The 22,783-nt window shown below is 46.7% G+C and overlaps 1 pseudogene; it reads left to right on the top strand.

The window, feature by feature from the left end:
• The first annotated feature begins 11,612 nt into the window (after nt 1-11,612).
• The window catches only part of LOC129700583 (zinc finger protein 276-like), a 110,425-nt pseudogene continuing 99,254 nt past the window's right edge, over nt 11,613-22,783 (top strand).

Below are 22,783 nucleotides of genomic sequence, written 5' to 3'. Positions count from 1 at the left end.
AGAGGTCATGACTCACTGTCTTTAGTGGCCTTGCACCCTGCTTGAAATGGTATGAAACTGCACTTTAATTTGGTGGCCTTGCACCCTGCTTGAAGTGGAATTTCAAGGAAGAGCCGGGAGTCAACTTCCAGCCCACCAGCCGTGAGTGAGTGAGCTGCCAGCACAACAGGCTTGAGTGACTGAGCCGCCAGCCGAAGAATCCATTTGGCCCACAATGTCCATACTAGCCCTGTAAATCAGTCCCTTCAGCCCACAACACCCATACTAGCGCTCCAGAAAGCCACCCCCACCCCACCTCCCCCCCACTGGCCACCAATATTGGAATTGGTGGACAGGTAGAATATTGCGTTGGGGGACCAGCCCTCCCGTGTGATGCTGGGACCCAATGGGTCCCACTTAGTCTAGTAATCTATAAAAGCAACAGGTGACTTCTTTCTATCTGGGATTCTGTTTAGTACTGCTATTATTTCATGGGGCTTCCACGGAGTATGGACGTCTGTGGCAGGGGGATTATTCATACTTACTGCGCTGGTCGAATCTGCACCGAAATATTATTGGAAAATACAAATTCATGATATGAGAGATGATTTATTGGTGTGGATGGAAGATTGAGTGGCTAACACGAAACAGAGAGAGGGGTAATTGGGTCAATTCCTCATTGGAAAGATGTTATGGGTAGATTGCAGATGTTATGAGTAGATTGCCACAAGGATCAGTGCTGGGTCTTACATTTTTTTACAAGTTAAACAAATCACTTGAATGATGACTTTGTAGACATCTCAAAGGCCAGGCCAATGGATATTTATTTCCTTTCTCTGATCACCTTATGTGTAATAAAATATGATTATGATTATAATTAAACAGATAGTTGGACAAAGGCCAGAGATGAAGTGACACAAGTGTGAGACAAAAGGTTTAGAGAAGATAGACACAAAAAGCTGGCGTAACTCAGGCAGCATCACTGGAAGGGAGGAATGGGTGACGTTTCGGGTTGAGACCCTTCTTCAGGTTTAGAGAGTTGTGAATTGCTTCACTACAGGCTTGTCTGTTTAGCAAATTATTTATGAATGTGGGTGGAGACGGAGGGGAGGGGAGAGAGATACCTGCAAGGTCAGCCAGGGCTCAGAGCTGAGAGAACATTTGTTCTCTTAGAGGTTTGGGAATCAAGGATCTATTGTCTTTCAGTCCCATTGATTTCTCTTATGCCATGTTTTTCTCTCCTGCTAATTTAAAGTCATAGAGTCTAATAGCGTGGAAACAGATCCTTCGGTCCAACTTGTCCACATCGGCCACTTTGTCCCAACTAAACTAGTCCCACCTGCCTGCGTTTAGAAACATAGAAACATAGAAATTAGGTGCAGGAGTAGGCCATTCGGCCCTTCGAGCCTGCACCGCCATTCAATATGATCATGGCTGATCATCCAACTCAGTATCCCGTACCTGCCTTCTCTCCATACCCCCTGATTCCCTTAGCCACAAGGGCCACATCTAACTCCCTCTTAAATATAGCCAATGAACTGGCCTCAACTACCCTCTGTGGCAGAGAGTTCCAGAGATTCACCACTCTCTGTGTGAAAAAAGTTCTTCTCATCTCGGTTTTAAAGGATTTCCCCTTTATCCTTAAGCTGTGACCCCTTGTCCTGGACTTCTCTAACATCGGGAACAATCTTCCTGCATCTAGCCTGTCCAACCCCTTAAGAATTTTGTAAGTTTCTATAAGATCCCCTCTCAATCTCCTAAATTCTAGAGAGTATAAACCAAGTCTATCCAGTCTTTCTTCCTAAGACAGTCCTGCCATCCCAGGAATCAGTCTGGTGAACCATCTCTGCTCTCCCTCTATGGCAATAATGTCCTTCCTCAGATTTGGAGACCAAAACTGTACGCAATACTCAAGGTGTGGTCTCACCAAGACCCTGTACAACTGCAGTAGAACCTCCCTGCTCCTATACTCAAATCCTTTTGCAATGAAAGCTAACATACCATTCGCTTTCTTTACTGCCTGCTGCACCTGCATGCCTACCTTCAATGACTGGTGTACCATGACACCCAGGTCTCGCTGCATCTCCCCCTTTCCCAATCGGCCACCATTTAGATAATAGTCTGCTTTCCCGTTTTTGCCACCAAAATGGATAACCTCACATTTATCCACATTATACTGCATCTGCCAAACATTTGCCCCCTCACCCAGCCTATCCAAGTCACCTTGCAGTCTCCTAGCATCCTCCTCACAGCTAACACTGCCCCCCAGCTTAGTGTCATGCGCAAACTTGGAGATATTGCCTTCAATTCCCTCATCCAGATCATTAATATATATTGTAAATAGCTGGGGTCCCAGCACTGAGCCTTGCGGTACCCCACTAGTCATTGCCTGCCATTGTGAAAAGGACACGTTTACTCCTACTCTTTGCTTCCTGTTTGCCAGCCAGTTCTCTATCCACATCAATACTGAACCCCCAATGCCTTGTGCTTTAAGTTTGTATACTAATCTCTTATGTGGGACCTTGTTGAAAGCCTTCTGGAAGTCTAGATACACCACATCCACTGGTTCTCCCCTATCCACGCTACTAGTTACATCCTCGAAAAATTCTATAAGATTTGTCAGACATGATTTACCTTTTGTAAATCCATGCTGACTTTGTCCAATGATTTCACCACTTTCCAAATGTGCTGCTATCCCATCTTTAATAACTGACTCTAGCAGTTTCCCCACTACCGATGTTAGACTAACTGGTCTGTAATTCCCCATTTTCTCTCTCCCTCCCTTCTTAAAAAGTGGGGTTACGTTTGCTACCCGCCAATCTTCAGGAACTACTCCAGAATCTAAAGAGTTTTGAAAGATTTTACTAATGCATCCACTATTTCTGGAGCTACTTCCTAAAGTAGCCCCATATCCCTCTAAACCTATCTTAACTGTGTACCTGTCTAAAACGTTGCAATGACACCTGCCTCACCTACCTCCTCTGGCAGCTCGTTCCATACACCCACCATCCTTTGCATGAAAATGTTACCACCTCAGGTTCCTATTAAGCCTTTCCCCTCTCACCTTAAACCTTTTCCTCTCTGCTACTCTTCACCTCTAGAAAAGTTATTTTTTCCCATTAGTTTTTACATGTCTTTGGAGGTTTGAGCAGTTTTGTTACATAGTTCTACCCTGACCACGTAGATCACCCCCTGTTTCTTCTTCTTGTTCCTTCTTCTTCGCTGCCGTGTGCTGGGGCAGCAGGGCGAAGGCCACGAACGGCAATAGGATTAACAAACTCATCTGGAAGGCTGGCTCCGTCCTGGGGGCGGAGTTGGATTAATGGGAGGTTGGTCTTGGAGGAGAGGATGCTCCTCAAACTGCAGAGCATCCTGGACAATACAGCTCACCCCCTCCATGACACACTGGTCAACCTGAGGAGCACCTTCAGCAACAGCCTGGTTGCACCAAGATGCAGCACAGAACGCCACAGGAGATCCTTCTTCTCTGTGGCTATCAAACTGTACAACTCCTCCCCCTTCTGGCGTGGGGTAGAGTGACTGACTCCCCTTCTCCCCCCCCCCCCCCCCCCCCCCCCCCCCCCCCTCCCCACCTTTCCCTCTCCCAATCTTTGCACATCCCCAATCCTTGCAGGAAGATTGCTCCCGATGTTGGGGAAGTCCAGGACAAGGGGTCACAGCTTAAGGATAAGGGGGAAATCCTTTAAAACCGAGATGAGAAGAACCTTTTTCACACAGAGAGTGGTGAATCTCTGGAACTCTCTGCCACAGAGGGTAGTTGAGGCCAGTTCATTGGCTATATTTAAGAGGGAGTTAGATGTGGCCCTTGTGGCCAAGGGGATCAGGGGGTATGGAGAGAAAGCAGGTACGGGATACTGAGTTGGATGATCAGCCATGATCATATTGAATGGCGGTGCAGGCTCGAAGGGCCGAATGGCCTAATCCTGCACCTAATTTCTATGTTTCTATGTTTCTATGTTTCCACTCATCACTTTAATTTCAGGTATTTTGTGCTTTTACGACTGTTGGCAGATCAATTTCCCTCCTGGGATAAGTTCTATCGTATCGTATCATATCTTCCCTCTCTTTCCTTATCACATTTTCACTTCTCCTTTACAAGGAGTGCAGCAGAAATGGGTAATTAATCGCTAATTGGTTCCCACTTTACTGCATAAAGGACCTTCTTGCGCTCATTTTCTGGGCTGCTTCTCTTTTAATGACATTCAGGCTGTCACTTTTTATTGCTGAATTTCCAGAAGGTAATAAATGTCTTACCTCCATTTCCCTTCAATTTAGATTTGTCCAAGGGAAGCCATTGTTGACAAGTTGTGGATAACACAAAATACATCCCCAGACTTGTATTTGCTTTTAGAAACATAGAAATTAGGTGCAGGAGTAGACCATTCAGCCCTTCGAGCCTGCACCGCCATTCAATATGACCATGGCTGATCATCCAACTCAGTATCCCGTACCTGCCTTCTCTCCATACCCTCTGATCCCCTTAGCCACAAGGGCCACATCTAACTCCCTCTTAAATATAGCCAATGAACTGGCCTCGTCTACCCTGCAGAGAGTTCCAGAGATTCACCACTCTCTGTGTGAAAAAAGTTCTTCTCATCTCGGTTTTAAAGGATTTCCCCCTTATCCTTAAGCTGTGACCCCTTTGTCCTGGACTTCCCCAACATCGGGAGCAATCTTCCTGCATCTAGCCTGTCCAACCCCTTAAGAATTTTGTAAGTTTCTATAAGATCCCCTCTCAATCTCCTAAATTCTAGAGAGTATAAACCAAGTCTATCCAGTCTTTCTTCATAAGACAGTCCTGACATTCAAGGAATCAGTCTGGTGAACCTTCTCTGCACTCCCTCTATGGCAATAATGTCCTTCCTCTGCACTCCCTCTATGGCAATAATGTCCTATGGCAATAATGTCCTTCCTCTGCATTCCCTCTATGGCAATAATGTCCTTCCTCAGATTTGGAGACCAAAACTGTACGCAAAACTTTTCACTGTGACAGAATAGACAGCAAGCATTCTCAACATATTCCTTCCACCCATTGTATCTTTTTTTTCATAACAAGATCTTGCTGCGGGCACCACAAGCTTCATATAACACTTTGCAATCGTTGAGGAATAGGGAGGATGTCATCTTCAACGATTAAACATATTTCCAGTGTTGAGTAATTGCCAACACATCATTATATTCTGAATCCTTTGCGGACTTGGACATATATTTTGGTGGTGCCCCAGGAGGCAGAAACCAAATAAATGTTTTTACAGAACAAACTACATCCCTCATAATTCAATATTGTGGAAAGCAAGTCCAAGCCAGGAGCCAAGTTTCTCCTTCGTAGAAATATAATTGAAGGGAGAGAAAAAACAGGCAGTTTATTGCTCATAGGTTCATAGATCTGTATGTTCTTGGAGCAGAATTAGGCCATTCGGCCCATCAAGTCTACTCCGCCATTCAATCATTGCTGATCTTTCGCTCCCTCTCAACCCCATTCTCCTGCCTTCTCCCCATAACTCCTGACACCCGTACTAATCAAGAATGTGTCAATCTCCGCCTTAAATATATCCATTGACTCGGCCTCCACAGCTGTCCATGCAATGAATTCAACAGATTCACCACCCGCTGACTAAAGAAATTCCTCCTCATCTCTTTCCTAAAGATACGCCCTTTTATTCTGAGGCGATGGACTCTGGTCCTCGACTCTCCCACTAGTGGAAACATCCTCTCCAAATCTAGGCCTTTCACCATTTGGTACGTTTCAACGAGGAACCCCCTCATCCTTCTAAACTCAAGGAGTTGCTACTTGTAGCAAAACCTTGCTACTCGAAGTATGAAACCATACACTCACGCAGATACAGCAAGGAAGCTGAGAAGGACAGGCAGCATCGCTGGAGAGAAGGAATAGATAACACTTCAGAAGAAGGGTCTCGACCCGAAACATCACCCATTCCTTCTCTCCGGAGATGCTGCCTGATCCACTGAGTTACTCCAGCATTGTATGTCTTTGGTGTAAACCAGCATCTGCAGTTCCTTCCTCCAAAGTAAGAAAGGTGTCTTTTTATACGTAATAGTACATAAGCACAATGTCCATTCGATCTCACACAGGTAAACACGAGTCTGTTGTTTAATGCTCTGTATCACCCTTGATAAGTTGGTGACTGCTGGTGCAGTCCATTGTGGAGTGTGCAGGTTGATACCCTTGAGATGGTGGAGGGGTGTGGAGTAACTCAACGGGTCAGGCAGCATCTTGGAGAACATGGATAATCATAATCATTATCATATTTTATTAGCCAAGTATGTTTTACAGCATACATCATAACAATAAAAACCAACAGAACACACAAAACACATTTTAACATAAACATCCACCACAGTGACTCCTCCACATTCCTCACTGTGATGAAAGGCGAAAGAAAAGTTCAATCTCTCCCTTCTTTGTCCTCCAGCGGTCGGGGGCCTCGAACCTTCCGTTGACGGGACGATCTTACTTCCGTAGCAGGCGGTCGGCCTTCCTCGTCGGGGCAATCATGCTCCTGCATCGGGGGGGGGGGGGGGGAATCTCAGCTCCCCCGCGCCAGGTGATCTACCCCGGGTTGGTCTCAACCCGAGACTGCGAGCTCTCGATCGGTGACGTTTTGGTTCGCGACCCTTCAGACGGGATCATTATCTGATTTTCCCGTCTGGATGACTGGACTCTTGTTGGTTCTGTGCTTGTTGCCCCAGCTGGCATTGTCCCTGGTTGCGGCCCAGAGTGAGTGGTTTCCTCAAACCCTTCCCTGCTCGTTCCCGAGGCCCGGAGAGGTGGGAGAAGATGGCGGTGGACAGGGGGCCGGCAAGCGGACCGGCTGCGGGAGGCGGCGCAGTACAACTCGACGGTGGAGTGGGCCGCTGGAGGCCTTACAGCAGCCTGGGACTCGGCTGCATGAGGGACTGTTCCACGAGGTCCTCACATAGGTGCTGTCGTAGTTATCGCCAGGTTAACGTAGGTTGTCGGTACACAAAAATGCTGGAGAATCTCAGCGGGTGCAGCAGCATCTATGGAGCGAAGGAAATAGGCAACGTTTCGGGCCGAAACCCTTCTTCAGGTTGTCGCCGGGTGACGTAGGTAGTCGCTGGTGCTGATTCCGTTTTTTTTTGTTAAATTAATGATTCTATTTCAAATTTTATGTCGAAGGGGGAGGCCAGTCGCTGCTTTTTCAGCGACCTGCTACAACTATGACAGTCGCTGGCAGTCACCTAAAAATAGCCCAAGTGGGACAGGCCCTTAAGGTTGTCAGGGGTTATGGGAAGAAAGTAGGTGAATGGGGTTAGGAGCGAGAGATAGATCAGCCATAATTGAATGGCGGAGTAGACGTGAAGGGCCAAATGGCCTAATTCTGCTCCTAGAACTTATGAACCATCTGCATATTCATATGCCTATCTATAAGCCTCTTAAATGCCACTATTATATCTGATTGAGGTATTTCGTAAATCTTGTATTTCTGTGAGAAAAAAAAATCCTTTTAAATTTAAATCCTCTGGCTGAACTTGAGGTGACACTGCCGTGGCAAGAACCTCCCACTCAGTGAAGTTTGGCTGTGTGTTTGGAAATGAATCAGAAGTAAACCCATTAAAACTGGAAAGCAACTTTTCAAACCCACGTCCCTGTTCGAAATGCATGAGACTACCATGTTTTGTCTTAATCAATGCATCGTTATAGATTGGTCAATGCAGAGGATGGATGTACGCTTGCAGCTGAGGGGTGATTACAGGACTTCATTCCATTGATTACTCTTTCTGCTGACAAAGGGAAGAGGTATTTATCCCGTCAGTAGCTGGGTTCAATTACTGCCCAGGTTACAAATGTGAAAGTGCAGCTCTGTTCTGCCAGCCTAATCTTATTCCAATTACAGTCCCTCAGCGTTGAAGCTAATTCTCCATCTCATGATTATAAATTAATAGATCAATAACCGTGATCATTTCTCTGCTCGGATCGACAGCTCTTATTTCCTGTTTCAGCCGTTCCTAAGGTCTTTTGCCAGATGAGTTTGAGTTTAGTTTATAGTCATGCGTTGCCGGGGTACAGTGAAAAGCTTTTGTTGCGTGCTGACCAATACATGATTATAATCGAGCCATCCACATTAGACACGTAATTATCAAAAATTGTGCTTATTATGTTCATAAGTTTAAGGAGCAGAATTAGGCCATTCGGCCCATCAAGTATTCTCCGCCATTCCATCATGGTTGATCTATCTTTCCCTCTCAACCCCATTCTCCTGCCTTCTCCCCATATAATAATAATAAAAATAATAAATTTTATTTATGGGCGCCTTTCAAGAGTCTCAAGGACACCTTACAAAAATTTTGCAGGTAGAGGAAAAACATGTAAGGGGAATGAAATAAATAGTAGAGACATGACTAGTACACAAATTAAATACTGAATTCAATTCGGAACACAATATGAGCCAATTAATGCACAGATGAAAAGGGACGGCACATGGGGCTAAGGATAGGCAGAGGCGAAGAGATGGGTCTTGAGGCGGGACTGGAAGATGGTGAGGACACGGAATTGTGGATCAGTTGGGGGAGGGAGTTCCAGAGCCTGGGAGCTGCCCTGGAGAAGGCTCTGTCCCCAAAACTGCGGAGGTTGGACTTGTGGATGGAGAGGAGACCGGCTGATGTGGATCTGAGGGACCGTGAGGGTTGGTAGGGGGCGAGGAGGTCAGTGAGATATGAGGTGGCCAGATGGTGGAGGGCTTTGTAGGTGAGGATCAGGATTTTGTAGGTAATCCGGTGGGAGATGGGAAGCCAGTGAAGTTGTTTGAGGACTGGAGTGATGTGATGCCAGGATTTGGTGTGGGTGATGAGTCGGGCGGCTGCGTTCTGGACCAGTTGGAGTCGGTTGATGTAGGTGGAGCTGATGCCAAGGAGAAGTGAGTTGCAATAGTCCAGTCGGGAGGAGATGAAGGCATGGATGAGTCTTTCAGCAGCGGGAGGTGTGAGAGAGGGTCTGAGTTTGGCGATGTTGCAGAGATGAAAGAAGGAGGTTTTAATGACATGGCGGATGTGAGGCTCAAGGGAGAGGGTGGAATCAAAGATCATGCCAAGGTTGCGGGCCTGGGGAGATGGGGAGACAGTGGTGCCGTCGATGGTGAGAGTGGGGTTATTGATTTTGCTGAGTGTGGCTTTGGAGCCTATGAGGAGGAATTCTGTTTTATCGCTGTTGAGTTTGAGGAAGTTATGTTGCATCCAGGTTTTTATAGCTGACAAACAGGAGTTGATATGGGAGAGGGGGGGTTGTGGGGGGATTTGGTGCCGAGGTAGATCTGGGTGTCATCGGCGTAACAGTGGAAGTCCAGGTTGAAGTGGCGGAGTATCTGACCAAGGGGGAGGATGTAGATGATGAAGAGGAGGGGGCCGAGTACGGAGCCTTGGGGAACGCCTTGAGTGACTGTGGCTGTAGCAGAGGTGTGGTTGTGGAGAGAGATGACGTGGGATCTGTTGGAAAGGTAGGAATGGAGCCAGCTGAGTGCAGAGCCTTCAATGCCGAGGTCTTTGAGTCTGGTGAGCAGGATGTTATGGTTCACTGTATCGAAGGCTGCGCTCAGGTCGAGGAGGATGAGGATGTTGAGGGAACCAGTGTCAGCAGAGGTGAGGAGGTCGTTGAGGACTTTGAGGAGAGCAGTTTCTGTGCTATGGAGGGGGCGAAAGCCAGATTGGAGGGGTTCAAGTAGGTTATACGCAAGGAGGTGGGAATGAAGTTGCGACGCAACGATACGCTCCAGGGTTTTTGAAAGAAAGGGGAGGTTTGAGATTGGGCGGTAGTTAATGAGAGAGGAGGGATCAAGACCAGGTTTCTTTAAGATTGGTGTGACAGCAGCAGTTTTGAAAGCGGAGGGGACAATTCCTTGGGACAATGAGGAGTTGAAGAGATTAGTGAGGTAGGGGCAGAGAACGGGGAGGCAGGACTTCAGCAGGGGAGTGGGGAGAGGGTCGAGGGAGCAGGTAGTGGGTTTGAAAGAGCTGATGAGTTTGGAGATTTCAATATAATTCATATCCCCTGACACCCTTACTAATCAAGAATCTTAAAAATATCAATGAACTTGGCCTCCACAGTCTTCACAGGCAATGATAGATTCACCACCCTCTGACTTAAAAAAACTCCTTCTCATCTCCTTTCTAAAGATACGTCCTTTTATTCTGAATCTGTGCCCTCTGATCCCAGACGTGTCCACTAGTGGAAACATCATCTTCACATTCACTCTGTCCAGGCTTTTCACTATTTGCTATTTTTACTATTATGTAATGTAAAACGTTTACTAAATTACATGCAAAAATGGTAATGATCACTGTAATACTTCGATTAGTTTAGCTTAGAGATACAGGCCCATGCGGAAACAGGCCCTTCGGCCCATCGAGTCCGCGCCAACCAGCGATCCCCACACGTTAACACCTCCCTACACAGACTATGGACAATTTAAATTTGTACTGAGCCAATTAGCCTAAAAACCTGCGCGTCTTTGGAGCGTGAGAGGAAACCGAAGATCTCGGAGAAAACCCACATGGTCACGGGGAGAACGTTCAAACTTCGTACAGACAAGCACCCGTAGTCGGGATCGAACCTGGGTCTCCGGTGCTGTAAGCACTTCAGGCAGCAACCCTACTGCTGCGCCACCATGCCGCACTCTGTACATGTGACAATAAAGTACCAATGAACCGTTGAGACAACGGATGACTCTGCTAAGCTGGTTTGTTTGTGGAGAGACCACGTCTCAAGGTGCCCTGACCTACAGCAGCTTGGTCAAGGTTGTTACAAGGAAGCTCTGTTCCTGATGTGACCTGAGAACTTTGCCAACCACCAAGGCCCTGGCCTTGAACTTTGCTTCACTGCCAACACTGTGAAATATTTTAAAGATCCCTGAATCTCTCTGACATTTATAAACATTTAAAAAACCATTAGGGATGAAATATTAATCAAAGTGGTCTAATCTGATGCAAGGAGCACAACGGATGAGGAATGTCAATGCGACTCCACCTTGGGGACCTGCTCCTGGGTTTAACGGGCAGAGGTGATGGCTCCATTCAGAATGACCAGGGAGACTCGTTGCCGCTGAGAACGGAGACACAACGGATAGATAGATAGACAGACGGACGGACAGACAGACGGACGGACAGACAGACAGACAGACAGACAGACAGACAGACAGACAGACAGACAGACAGACAGACAGATAGATAGATAGATAGATGCCTTTATTGTCATTCAGACCGAAGTCTGAACGAAATTGCAGCAGTCATACATATAATACAATAAAAACAACAATAAACACATATTAACATCCACCACAGTGAGTCCACCCAGCATCTCCTCACTGTGATGGAGGCAAAAGTCTTAGGTCTCCAGTCTCTTCCCTCCTCTTCTCCCTCTGCGCTGAGGCGATACCCCCCCGGGCGATGTTAAGAACAGTCCCGCGGCTCAAACACCGCGGCCCGGTGTGGTTGAACCTGCCGGCCTCCAGTCCTGCTGACGCAGCCGCTGGCCCGCGGCCGAACCCCGGACTCAGGCCACCACCGCCAGAACACCGTCCCAGCCACCCTCACGTGAGTACTGTGCCGTCTTCAGCCTCGGGCTGGGCCGCCCTGACATGGGCGTCGCTTCTCCCCCGGACCGAGCCGCCCTGACATGCAGGGGAGCTCGGCGAGCTGAAGACCAGAGAGCCGAGGAGCAGGGAGCCGCTGGAAGCAACGGAGGCGAGGAGTTGGCCGTTAGCGGTGGGACCGGGGTAGAAACTCCAGCGCCTTCAAGGACGACTACAGGAAGCGCCCCAACTGGGACCCAGTCTGCAGAGGAATAGGCCGTTGAGTCGGGTCGGGCATACCTAGGCTCAAGATAGACACAAAAAGCTCAGCGGGACAGGCAGCATCCCTGGAGAGAAGGAATGGGTGACGTTTCGGTTCGAGCCTAGGCTCACCTGGATCAGGGGCCCTCCAGCACTTCCAATCGTGGACTGGATTTTGCACTTTGGACTGTTTGTGTTTACTGGGGGTTTTTTTCCTTTCCTTTTTTCCTTTTTTTTTAAATTGCGCCAAAATTGCATGGTCAGGTCGGGGTCAATTCCCCCCGCCACGGTTACCATGTAATCACGTGCTACCTGCTTCATGGTTGGATAGTCGGCGACTAAACCGTCTCCCTCACCTGGTTTGCCAGGTGAGGAGGGGGCTGTGGACCCCCAGCAGGACCAAAAACAAGACCTGTCAAAGAGCAGATGAGCTCCTAGCGAGCCAACGGCCACCCACACTTCAGTAGAAGTTGCGATCACTGTCATACACAGCATTGTAAGGAACGATGATAAAGCACACACACCAATAGACAATAGGTGCAGGAGTAGGCCATTCGGCCCTTCGAGCCAGCACTGCCATTCAATGTCATCATGGCTGATCATCCACAATCAGTACCCCGTTCCTGCCTTCTCCCCATATCCCCTGACTCCGTTATTTTTAAGAGCCCTATCTAGCTCTCCCTTGAAAGCATCCAGAGAACCTACCTCCACCGCCCTCTGAGGCGGAGAATTCCACAGACTCACCACTCTCTGTGAGAAAAAATGTTTCTTCCTATCCTATACCAACATCCTATACTTCCAGCGGCGGACGTCCGCAGGAACTGGAGGACAGAGACGTGTGGTGCGTCTGTCACCGTTCCCGTTGGAAACCAGCGCCACTGCGTCGCTAATGTTTTCAACGATGATGAATGAATGATGATGAAAATTGTGGGTTGTGCAAAAGAATTTCACTGTGCTGTGCATACATGGCAATCAAAGAACCATTGAACCGCCAATGTGGTCATAAGGTCATAGGGCCATAGGTGATAGGAGTAGACTTAAGCCATTTGGCCAATCATGTCTAATCCGCCATTCAATCATGGCTGATCTATCTATCTCTGCCTTGAAAATATCCATTGACTTGGCCTCCACAGCCTTCTGTGGCAAAGAATTCCACTGATTCACCACCCCCTAACTAAAGAAATTTCTACTAATCTCCTTCCTAAAAGAACGTCCTTTAATTCTGAGGCTATGACCTCCCACTAGTGGAAACCTCCACTCTCTACATCCACTCTGTCCAAGCCTTTAACTATTCTGTATGTTTCAATGCGATCCCTCCCTCACTCTCGTAAACTCCAGCGAGTGCAGGCCCAGTGTCGACAAAGTGTCGCTCATCATAGGTTAACCTACTCATTTCTGGGATGTGTAGCGGTAAAACTCTGGCTATTGAATAATAGTTGCAGACAGGAACGCTACACATACATAGTTGGCACCCCGAACCCCTCTATACTCATAAACCTGCAGTGCTTCTATTCGGGCAAATTCAGGGCAGCCTGATCTCTCTTGCGCAGTTCTAGAAGAGCTTTATACAATTTTTATTAGAAACATAGAAAAATAGGTGCAGGAGTAGGCCATTCGGCCCTTCGAACCAGCACCACCTTTCAATATGATCGTGGCTGAACATCCAAAATCAGTACCCCGTTCCTGCTTTTTCCCCATATCCCTTGATTCCTTTAGCCCTAAGAGCTAAATATAACTCCCTCTCGAAAACATCCAGTGAATTGGCCAGAAGGAACTGCAAATGCAGGTTTACTCCGAAGATAGGTACAAAATGCTGGAGTAACTCAGCGGGACAGGTGGCGTCTCTGGAGGGAAGGAATGGGTGACGTTTCAGGTCGAGACTGAGACTCTTAAGACTGAGAGTCAGGGGAAAGGGAAACTAGAGATATAAAGAGGTACAACGAACAAATGAACGAAAGGTATACAAAGGACAAATCAAGGCCATGAAACGACGGTCAAGGAAAGGTGGAGAGCACCTGAAGAAGGTCTGAAGAAGGGTCGTGACCCGAAACGTCACCCATTCCTTCTCTCCAGAGATGCTGCCTGTCCCGCTGAGTTACTCCAGCATTTTGTGTTTAATCAATGCGCTCTCTCTTAAAATGGTACCAAGGGCGGTCACGGTGGCGCAGCGGTAGAGTTGCTGCCTTACAGCGAATACAGCGCCGGAGACCCAGGTTCGATCCTGAATACGGGCGCTGTCTGTGCGGAGTTTGTACGTTCTTCCCGGGACGCGTGTGTTTTCTCTGAGATCTTCGGTTTCCTCCCACACTCCAAAGAAGTTCAGGTTTGTAGGTTAATTGGCTTGGTAAATGTAAAAATTGTCCCTGATGGGTGTAGGATAGTGTTAATGTGCGGGGAGCGCTAGTCGGCGTGGACACGGTGGGCCGAAGGGCCTGTTTCCACGTTGTATTTCTAAACTAAACGAAAATGAGAATACAAGGTAGTTTTATTTTACCACCATGATCACTGTGAATTAACATTTGAGAACCAGAATCGTTTCACTTCAGATTTGAATGGAAAGCACCATTTAACTTTGCCTCAATCCTATTAGAAAGAGTGTGTTCTTGGTCTTTCAGGCTCCTTTGCGACCAACATCACTCAAAGGGCAGCACTATATGTTGATCTATAAGGAGTGGGAATCATGTTTTGCAGGTTACCATTGTGCCACTTGTAGTTTTACATCCAAAGGCCTAGTCTCTGCTGTTTTGCCCAGTGTGCTCAGTGAAAGGGCCACTCAGTGAATAGAGAACAGACTCATAACCTCATCAGTGATGGCAGGCAGGTAAGAGATGGTCTTGGCATTACGTCCAGCACACACATTGTGGACCGAAGGGCCTGTTCTTGAGGTTTACTGTTCATAATGTTCTGAATGGTGGCCGATTAGGAAAAGGGGAGATGCAACGAGACCGGGGTGTCATGGTACACCAGTCATTGAAAGTAGGCATGCAGGTGCAGCAGGCAGTGAATAAAGCAAATGGTATGTTAGCATTCATAGCAAAAGGATTTGAGTATAGGAGCAGGGAGGTTCTACTGCAGTTGTACAGGGTCTTGGTGAGACCACACCTGGAGTATTGTGTACAGTTTTGGTCTCCTAATCTGAGGGAAGACATTCTTGCCATAGAGGGAGTACAGAGAAGGTTCACCAGACTGATTCCTGGGATGTCAGGACTTTCATATGAAGAAAGACTGGCTAGACTCGGCTTGTACTCGCTAGAATTTAGAAGATTGAGGGGGGATCTTATAGAAACTTACAAAATTCTTAAGGGGTTGGACAGGCTAGATGCAGTAAGATTGTTCCCGATGTTGGGGAAGTCCAGAACAAGGGATCACAGTTTAAGGATAGAGGGGAAATCTTTTAGGACTGAGATGAGAAAAACATTTTTTACACAGGTGAATCTCTGGAATTCTCTGCCACAGAATGTAGTTGAGGCCAGTTCATTGGCTATAGGAGGGAGTTAGATGTGGCCCTTGTGGCTAAAGGGATCAGGGGGTATGGAGAGAAGGCAGGTACGGGATACTGAGTTGGATGATCAGCCATGATCATATTGAATGGCGGTGCAGGCTCGAAGGGCTGAATGGCCTACTCCTACACCTATTTTCTATGTTTCTATGTTTCTATAAGTGGCAGGAACAGAATTAGGCCATTCGGCCCATCAAGTCAACTCCACCATCAAATCATGGCTGATCTATCTTTCCCCCTCAACCCCATTCTCCTGCCTTTTCCCCAAAACACACCGTACTAATCAAGAATCTATCAATCTCCGCCTTAAAAATATCAATTGACTTGGCCTCCTCCACCATCTGTGGCAATGAATTCCACAGATTCACCACCCTCTGACTAAAGGAATTCCTTCTCATATCCTTTCTGAAGGTACACCCTTTTCTTCTGAGGTTGTGACCTCTGGTGCTAGACTCGCCCACACTAGGGAAAACATCATCTCATAGAAAAATAGAAAATAGGTGCAGGAGGAGGCCATTCAGCCCTTTGAGCCAGCACCGCCATTCATTGTGATCATGGCTGATCGTCCCCAATCAATAACCCATGCCTGCCTTCTCCCCATATCCCTTGATTCCACTAGCCCCTAGAGCTCTATCTAACTCGCTCTTAAATCCATCCAGTGATTTGGCCTCCACTGCCCTCTGTGGCAGGGAATTCCACAAATTCACAACTCTCTGGGTGAAAAAGGTTTTTTCTCACCTCAGTCTTAAATGGCCTCCCCTTTATTCTAAGACTGTGGCCCTTGGTTCTGGACTCGTCCAACATTGGGAATATTTTTCCTGCATCTAGCTTGTCCAGTCCTTTTATAATTTTATATGTTTCTATAAGATACCCCCTCATCCTTCTAAACTCCAGAGAATACAAGCCTAGTCTTTCCAATCTTTCCTCATATGACAGTCCCGCCATCCCAGGGATCAATCTCGTGAACCTGCGCTGCACTGCCACAATCACAAGGATGCCCTTCCTCAAATTAGGAGACCAAAACTGTACCCATTACTCCAGATGTGGTCTTACCAGAGCCCTATACAAATGCAGAAGAACCTCTTTACTCCTATACTGAAATCCTCTTGTTATGAAGGCCAACATTTCATTAACTTTCTTCACTGCCTGCTCTACCTGCACGCCAACTTTCAGTGACCAGTGTACAAGGACACCCAGGTCTCGCTGTACTTCCCCCTTACCTAACCTAACCCCATTGAGATAATAATCTGCCCCCAATGTTTTTGCTGCCAAAGTGGATAACCTCACATTTATCTATATTATACTGCATCTGCCACGCATCTGCCCACTCACACAACCTGTCCAGGTCATCCTGCAACCTCCTAACATCCTCTTCACAGTTCACACTGCCACCCAGCTTTGTGTCATCCACAAACTTGCTAGTGTTGCTCCTAATTCCCTCTTCCAAATCATTAATATATATGGTAAACAGTTGTGGCCCCAACACTGAGCCTTGCGGCACTCCACTCGCCACTGCCTGCCATTTTGAAAAGGACCCGTTCACTCCTACTCTTTGCTTCCGGTCTGCCAACCAATTTTCTATCCATGTCAACACCCTACCCCCAATACCAAGTGCTCTAATTTTAGTCACCAGTCTCCCGTGCGGGACCTTATCAAAGGCTTTCTGAAAGTCTAGATACACTACATCCACTGGCACCCCTTCATCCATTTTACTTGTCACATCCTCAGAAAATTCCAGAAGATTAGTCAAGCATGATTTCCCTTTCATAAATCCATGTTGACCTGGACTAATCCTTTTACTGCTATCCAAATGCCCCATTATTACTTCTTTAATAATTGACTCCAGCATTTTTCCCACCACCAATGTCAGGCTAACTGGTCTGTAATTCCCCGTTTTCTCTCTCGCTCCTTTCTTGTGGGAGTAAAGTGGGATCTCCACATCCACTCTATCTATGAATCTCTGCCTTAAAAATATCCACTGCAATGAATTTCACAATAATTGGCAAAAGCATTTCAACACTATTAATAAAAGCAATTACGTTATTGTCGGAAAGATAAGAGGCTTTCCATTACTTGTAGATGAGCAAAGAGATCTAGAAGCACAAACACACAAATCAGTAAAAGTTACAGCAAAGATCAAGAGAGCAATAACGATATTAACTCAAGAACTCGGGTTATTTCAAGAAGAATAGATTTGAAAAATATACTAAACGTGCATTGAATTCATGTAGTTTAGATAACCGTGATATATGGGCCAGGGTGTACAAGGATGATAATAAAGGTGTAAGGTTGTACAGATGAATCTACGTTTATTTTCTCGGAAAATGATTGAAGAGTGACCAAATGAAACTGTTTATTTCAGTTCCGTTTAGTTTCATTTCCTTTGGTCACATGTGCAGGTACAATCAAAAGCTTTTGTTTGCGTGCTATCCAGTCAAAGAAAATCATTATTATCATCATCGTTGAAAATCTCAACAGGCACGGTGCCTTACAATGCCGTGTACGACAGTGATCGCAACTTCTACTGAAGTGTGGATGGCCGTTGGCTCGCTAGGAGCTCAGCCTCCCTTTGACTGGTCTTGTTTTTGTTCTTGCTGGGGGTCCACAGCCCCCTCCTCACCTGGCAAACCAGGTGGGGGAGACGGTTTAGTCGCCGACTATCCGACCATGGAGCAGGTAGCACGGGATTACACGGGGAACTCCCCCCGACCTGACCTAACTCGGGGGTCATGTAACTATGAATACAGATCAGTGCCCAGTCCATCATCGGCTCTGACCTCCCCACTGTCGAACGGATCTATCAAAGTCGCTGCCCTAAAAAGGCAGCCAACATCATCAGAGACCCACACCGCCCTGCCACACATTCATTTCACCATTGCCATTGGGAAGAAGGTACAGGTGCCTGAAAACTGTAACGTCCAGGTTCAGGAACAGCTTCTTCTATACAGCCATCAGGCTGTTAAACACGACAACAAATAAGCTCTGAACTACAACAGACTATTATTATTATTGCACTATAATTGTTTTTTTGTTGAGTATGTGTGCATGTGTGTATATATACACACTGAACTATTTTTTCTCCCATTATTACTATGTTTACATAATCTGTTGTGCTGCAGCAAGTAAAGGGCCTGTCCCACTTGGCCGTCATTCACGAGCCATTTACGTGACCTGCTAGCGTGGGGGTAACGTGTGGGTAGCACGTGGGTAGCGCGGGGACGGGCGCATGGAGTGGTGTGGAGGAGTGTGGACTTCGTCCTGCACTAAATCTTCGCGCGCCACCGGCCTGTCGTGTAACTGACGGCCAAAGTGGGACAGGCCCAAGACCCTGGCGCTGCCCAACGTCTCACCTCCAACAGCTGCAGAAGCGGGCAAACGATCGCCGTGCTCGGCCTGGGGCTCACGGCCGTTGTGGATCCGGATCCACCCCCACTCTTACTCCCAGAGCGGGGCCAAGACGATTGGAGATAGACACAAAATGCTGGAGTAACTCAGCGGGACCGGCAGCATCTCTGGAGAGAAGCAATGGGTGACGTTTCGGGTCGAGACCCTTCTTCAGACTGAAGGAGAGTCTCGACCCGAAAAACTCATCCATTCCTTCTCTCCAGAGATGCTGCCAGTCCCGCTGAGTTACTCCAGCATTTTGTGTCTATCTTCAAATGACGTCGCACGCTCCAGACAGCTGTGCGGGCGCATGATGACGCGCGAGACTGTCGCACGTCAGTCACTACCGGCCCGTTGCGTAAATGAGAATTAAGAATTTCATTGTCCTATCTGGGACATATAACAATAAAACACTCTTGACTCTTGACACATGAATATAGACTACACATAAGGAAAGACTGCACATGAATACAATCAAGTCAACGGCAGTGTACAGAGAAAGGTTAAATGGTGCAACATTCAGTGCATGATGTCACATTGGAGTCGGGTAATGTCCGATTAAAGATAGTTCAAAGGTCACTAATGAGATAGATGGAAGGTCAGGACCACACCTCTAGCTGATGAGAGGACCGTTCAGTTGCCTGAAACTAGCTAGCTTCATGAAACGTTATGGAATTACTGTGGTTTCTACTTATGTGAAAGAACAAAATTGAAACATTTAAATTTGAGATACTTGAGCTAAGATTGAATGCAAGAAGAAATGAAGACAAATGCAATGTTAGCATTTATTTCCAGAGAACTAGAATATGAAAACAGGGATGTAATGCTAAGGGTTTCATAAGGCACTGGTTAGACCATTTTTGAAGTGTTGTGAGCAGTTTTGGGCCCCGTATCTGAAGAAGAATGTGCCAGCATTAGAGAGGGTCCGGATGAGGTTTACGAGAATGATCCCAGGAATATTTGGGATCGTATGAGGAGCGTTTGATGGCACTGGGTCTCTACTCGCTGGAGTTTAGAAGGATGAGGCGGGACCTCATTGAAACTTACCGAATATGAAAGGCCTGGATATCGGATGTGGGGGGAATGATTCCACCAGCAGGAAAGTCAAGAACCAGAGAGCATTGCCTCAGAATAAAAGGTTGCACCTATAGAAAGAAGATGAGGAGGAAATTCTTTAGTCAGAGGGTGGTGAATCTGTGAAATTCATTGCTGTGGAGCCCAAGTCAATGGATATTTTTATGGCACAGATTGGCAGATGCTTGATTAGTTGATTAGTACGGGTGTCAGGGGTTATGGGGAGAAGGCAGGACAATGGGGTTGAGTGGAACGATCGATCAGACATGATTGAATGGTGGAAGGTGCTCGATGAGCCAAATGGCCTACTTCTGCTCCTATGACTTCTGAAATTTACCAAGAAGATGAGAAAGTTTGCAAACTTGAGGAAAAGTATAACATTGCAGTCTTTCCACAAATCACAGCATGGTGCAACCCCTCAGGATATTTCTTTTCATAAATCAGCATTTAGAACTGCATTGGATTTGTCAATGTGTTGACAGCCTGCTTTTGAATTTCTTAAAGCCAATCGAGTATTGGCAGGGTTATTCATTGGAGAACTCAGGGACTGTTGTCCTACATGAGTGTCGTGGACATGGATTAGAATCTCATTAATTTCAGTCCATCGAGGAAGGACAACTTACTGATAATGTTTGAAAAGCAATTAGAGAGAACCTTGTAAAAGTACTCTAGATAGAACGATTTTCCTTGTTAGAGGATATTGTAATAATAAGCTTATTTTGAACCTGACATCTTCTGGTCTTGTACTGGAAAAGCAATTGATTGCTGAGAGTTAAAATTTCCCAATAGAATTCTTCCCAATAGTGTTCCTTAAACAACTGGGTAGATCACATTGAACCAGACACACCAACTAGAATCACAGCCCACAGTCACTAAATACCACTGGTATGGTAAGTTACATTATTTTCCACATGTACCGAGATACAGTGAAATTCATTTAGTATACAGTTCAGTACACAGTATCACTATACATAAGCACTTAGATACATCTTAGATAAGCATCCCAGATACAGTACAAGTGTATAGCAGTAGCACAGTGAGACAGTATACAGAGTCGCCAGTTTGGCGCCATTTTCAAGTCTCAGTCGTTGTATCTGCAGGGATCTTGATCCGACCATGAAGGCCCATTGTCCTGGCGGTGTTGCAGGGTCAGCCTGGCCAAGCGTAGCCGTGGTGGCCAGTCCACGCACTCGGCCTCTTGGAGCGGCGCCCGGTCCAGCCGAGCCCCAGGCTGCTGCCTGGCCTCCAGCGGCCCGCTCCCCCGTCGAGGCCGTGCACTCCCTCCTGCAGCCAGTCTGCCTCTGCTTCTTGGGGCAAGTGTAGAAGGGCGATCTCAATGGCCATGGGTCCAATGTTGAGGACCAAATCATGACTAGATCATGTGGTTGTGCAGAGTCCGTAGTCACACAAACACCCCGACAGTCTTTGACCGTAAACAAGATGCAGGGCGGTACTTTCCCTTCTATCAATGCTGTTGGGTGGGCTGGGACACTGTTCCTTAGAGCGCAGGAGGATGAGGAGTGATCTTATAGAGGTGTACAAAATCAAGAGCGAAATAGATCGGGTAGATGCACCTACACATACAGTAGTCCATGCCCCTTCATTCTCTGCATATCCATGTGCCTATCTAAAAGTATCTTAAATGCCATTATTATATCTGCTTCAACCACCACCTCTGGCAACATGTTCCAGACACTCTGTGTAAAAAAGTTGCTCCGCCAATTTCCTTTAAACTTTGCTCCTCTCAATTTAAGGATATGCTCTCTAGTATTTGATTTTCCCATCCCGATGAAAAGATTCTGACTGTCTCCCTCTCGCGATTTTATAAACTCGATCAGGTCTGTATGAAATTTCATTCAACTTATCAATTCCTCTCACAATCTTGTACACCTCTAGACGATCGCCCCTCATCCTCCGATGCTCTGACTGATGAGGGCAAGCATACCTTGTGCCTTTTCTTTCACCCTATCCACTTGTGTTGCCACTTTCAGGGAGCTGTGGACTTGCAGCCTAAGATCCCTCTGTAAAATCCTTCCAATGCTTCTTATAATTCAGGGTGGCATTCACACCTAAGCTATTCCTGCCTCTCGGTCTGAACAAACTGGCTTAATGAGAGGTTCTATCAGTTTGTCATTGGAAACAACATAAAACACACACGTCTGGTGATAGTAATTAGTGTAGGTGGCCTGATTCAGTGGGCATTAAACAGGGGTGACAGCTGGGGAAGGCAAATCAGGGAAATAGACTTGCATTTGTGTCATTGCTTCAAAGACTTCAAGTTAAGTCATGTTTATCGTCACATACACAAGCATGACACGGTGGCATAGTGGTAGAGTTGCTGCCTTACAATGCCAGGGATCCGGGTTCAATCCTGACTACCTGTGGAAGCTGTCTGTACGGAGTTTGTACATTCTCCCCGTGACCTGCGTGAGCTTTATCCGAGATCTCCGGTTTCCTTCCACAATCCAAACACGTACAGGTTTGTGGCTCAATTGGCTTCTGTTAATCGTAAATTGTCCCTAGCGTGTGGGATGGTGCTAGTGTATGGTGTGATCTCTGGTTGGCATGAACTAAGTGGGCCGAAGGGCCTGTTTCCACAAAGTAGGTCCAAAGCTCCAGTGTGGGAGGAAACCGGAGCACCCAGAGAAAACCAACGCGGTCACGGGGAGAACGTACAAACTCCGTACAGACAGCACTCGTAGTCAGCCACTTCTTCAGTAATAATACAAACACAACAGATTTCGAGATTTTATAGATAATACAAGCAAGTTCAAGGATAGAAATCATTTTGAACTTTCATGGCTCCCACACCATCTAAACGTGCCTTGTCAGTACCACACTGACACTATATCTCAAATTCAATTGTTAAAGCAACTGACCAGAGAAGAGAAGATGAAGTCTATTAAATCAGTGTATTTTTTTTCTTCTCTAAGAACTGTACCTTGTTTATCCTCACTAGAGATTAAACTAGATACCTATTCTGTTTGTGTATGCGTTGTGCCTCTATGCCTCTAAAGGT

This window comes from Leucoraja erinacea, chromosome 9 (genome assembly GCF_028641065.1).
Source record: "Leucoraja erinacea ecotype New England chromosome 9, Leri_hhj_1, whole genome shotgun sequence".
Classification (NCBI taxonomy): Eukaryota; Metazoa; Chordata; class Chondrichthyes; order Rajiformes; family Rajidae; genus Leucoraja; species Leucoraja erinaceus.
Note: the sequence above shows the minus strand (reverse complement) of the source record. Positions and strands in the feature narration are given on the sequence as shown.